The sequence below is a fragment of the Etheostoma spectabile genome, chromosome 6 (assembly GCF_008692095.1).
Source record: "Etheostoma spectabile isolate EspeVRDwgs_2016 chromosome 6, UIUC_Espe_1.0, whole genome shotgun sequence".
NCBI classification, from domain to species: Eukaryota; Metazoa; Chordata; class Actinopteri; order Perciformes; family Percidae; genus Etheostoma; species Etheostoma spectabile.
Window position 1 is genome coordinate 30151757 of NC_045738.1, and position 3561 is coordinate 30155317.

The window sequence follows — 3561 nt, forward strand, 5'->3', positions numbered from 1 at the left end:
GACCCCAGGGCCCACGTACGTATATATATGTGTGTGTATGTGTGTGTGTGTATGTGTGTGTATGTGTGTGTGTGTGTATATGTGTGTATATGTGTGTGTGTGTATGTATATATATATATATATATATAAAAATATATATATATATATATATATATATATATATAAAATGTTTATGTATAAAAATGTTGAAAAATGAGCCAGGAAGTGATTAAAAAGCATCTCAAACACATCGAAAATTGTTGATTTTCAGTTTTGACACGAGGGTTAAAGTGTGTAGTTGTGCGACGGTATAATAGTGTAACGTTGGGTTCAATATTTGGGGATTTTAAACCGCCAAATATCCCTTTAAACAGAAACATCTGGCTCCAGTCGGCTTATTATACACTATATATTATATATTATATATTATATTATATATATTCTTAAAAAGTGCCTTCAGTGGATTTTCCATGACGTTGCTCTGGACTCAGATCTACGTCTACATTAAGAATTCAGTTTTAATTCCTAACGTTAAAAAATCAGTTGACGTCTACTCAATAGTGAGCAGAAATTTAAATTTAATGACCTCATTGCTTTTTTATAAAGTACATTTCTGGTAAATGATTTAATTTTAATGAGTGTAGCTGCGATGGAAAGTTAAATGAATTTTAAAAATGAGTTAAAACATGAATGCTGAGAAATATTAACAGCTCGATATGAGACGCGGTGGGCAGCAGAGTCATGTGTGAACACGTGTGTGTGTGTGTGTGTGTGTGTGTGTGTGTGTGTGTGTGTGTGTGTGTGTGTGTGTGTGGGTGTGTGTGTGTGTGTGTGTGTGTTGTGTGTGTGTGTGTGTGTGTGTGTGAGAGAGAGATATTGGGAGATAAAAGTGACTGTGTGGGGGAAGGGTTAAACTTGGATTATAATCAACTTTTCGTACTAGTTTTGTGCACACACACACACACGCACACACACACACCACACACCACACACCACACACACACACACAACGCACACACACACACACACCACACACACACAGACCACTACACACACACCCACACACACACACACACCACACAGACCCTTATACCAGACACACACACATACACGAGACACACAGACACAGACAGACTCATAATTTCTTGCTTTTCTAACTCAACATTAGTATAATTTCTATAAATGATTTTATTGCCCATGAATTCCAAAATAACGGTAAACTAAAGTTAATAAGTTTGTGTAAGTAATGTAAGTTACGTATTGTGAAAACGTACAAAAAAAGTGACAAACATTGAAAGAAAGCGCCAAAAATGTTGAAAAAAGGGACAAAAACATAAGAAAAAGTTGATTTTTACATTTTGACAGGAAGACAAATCAAAGGTTTAGGATAGAAGACCAAGTTTTTATTTCAACAGCTGATTCCAAACTGCATTGTGTCTTTCTGAGAGTTGTGTCTGTGTGCGTCTCTCTGTGTGTGGTGTGTTGTGTGTGTGTGTGTGTGTGTGTGTGTGTGTGTGTGTGTTGTGTGTGTGTGTGTGTGTGTGTGTGTGCGTCTGCCAGAGTTTGGGGAGTATTTTATCTTTCTGTTAGAAGAGAGTTGGACGGAGAACAGTCGGGACGACGAGCCGTTTGATGTGAGCTGGAGAGACGGAACCTGGACACGTCTTATTCCACGTGTCTCCGCCGCCTTTCATCTCGCTTTAATGTCTCTTCTGTTTTATGTCTGTTTCGTTCACTCCTTTTTCTTTTCTTTTGTTTTGTTTTGGCGCACAGTTTTACTTTACGACTCTCAAATTCATGTTCAGAAGTTATGAATGGGATTGGGAGGAGTTGGTGCTTTGAAGTCCGGCTTCTTCAAAGGAAAATATCCGATAAAAATACACGGAAGGAACACGGAACTGACACAGTTATGTTAGGAGGCTCCTGCGTCTCGTCCGTAAACTTTACGTAAACTTTACGTAAACTTTACGTAAACTTTACGTAGGCGTTTATTATGAAACTTGTCCTCGTGAAGGGTAGGAGTCCAGTTCCTGACCGAGACACATGTCCCCGGATCAGAGACAGTGACCTGTGGCGTTGGAAATAAAATTCGCCATTGAAACGACAAATGTCGACATTGAAAAGTGTTGAACTGATAAATAAAATGCAAACATCAAAAAGTAAAAATCTCACAATCCTGTGATATTGTTTCCCGTTGACATTTGTTTGCATCATGATGGTTTTTCAATGTCAATCTACAGTTTTTCAGTCTCCGGTTTTCATGTCTTTTCAGGGACAGTTTATTGTTTCAGGATTTCTAACAGTAGTAGACTGACTGCATCTGGGCTGTAGTCAAGACCACGTTTTTTTCGAGTCCAAGACAAGTCCAAGACCAGGAATAGTCGAGTCCGAATCAAGACCGGGTCCAGGACTAGTTGAGTCCAAGACCAGGACTAGTTGAGTCCAAGAAAAGTCCAAGATCAGGACTAGTCGAGTCCAGACCGGGTCCCGGACTAGTCGAGTCCAAGACCAGGACTAGTCAAGTCCGAGTCAAGACCGAGTCCAGGACTAGTCGAGTCCAAGACAAGTCCAATACCAGGACTAGTCGAGTCCGAGTCAAGACCATTTCCAGGACTAGTCGAGTCCAAGACAAGTCCAAGACCAGGACTAGTCGAGTCCAAGACAAGACCAGGACTAGTCAAGTCTGAGTCAAGACCCAGTCCAGGACTAGTTGAGTCCAAGACCAGGACTAGTCAAATCCAAGACAAGACAGAGTCCAAAGAGGTTCGAATCCAAGACAAGACCGAGTCCAAAGAGGTCCGAGTCTGAGTCAAGACCGAGTCCAGGACAGAATAAAGGTCTTATGCATGACAGTATCAAGACCATCATTTTGGGTTTCACAATATTATTATCAACATAATAAAGACACCTGGACTCAGTCCAGACCAGAAGCCATACTGGGCAAGACCAGTAGCCGAGACCGAGACAAGTCTGAGTCCAAAGAAAAACGGACCCGAGTCCAGACTCGAGTCCAAGACCGGATTTGAGTCCTACAGCCCTGGATTGCATTCCCTAAACATACATGTTATCTCAGCTGTGTGAAATTGAGATGAAGACGATATTTAATAGATTATGTAGTAGAACTTAATTTCAGAATTGTTTCTGAAACCCCAAAATACGTCCGTTAGACCCGAGGGACACGAGACGGTCCCGAAGGTGGAGACACCACCAGGGTTAACACAATGCACAGTAATAATGTTCTTACACTTGAAGATCTGATCCCTGAAGGGACATTTCTGGACATTTTCCTGCTGCTTTTTCAGCCTGAAGCTGCGTAAACACGAGACATCAACATGATTAAAATTATAATTCAAAACAACAGCAAAGACCTCAGACGTACAAAGTGGGTTTTTATTTTGCCGAAAGGGCGTAAAGCAAAAGTTATTTCACGTCGGAATTAAAGACGAGGAACAGAAGACCATAAAAACCTGATTAAAATGACAAAAAGGGAAATTAAACGCTAGGAAAGGATTTTATATTTATGTTTTATTAATTTCTCGGTTTGGTGCAGAACGACCTGCCGGGACGCCGTTATCAGGTGTG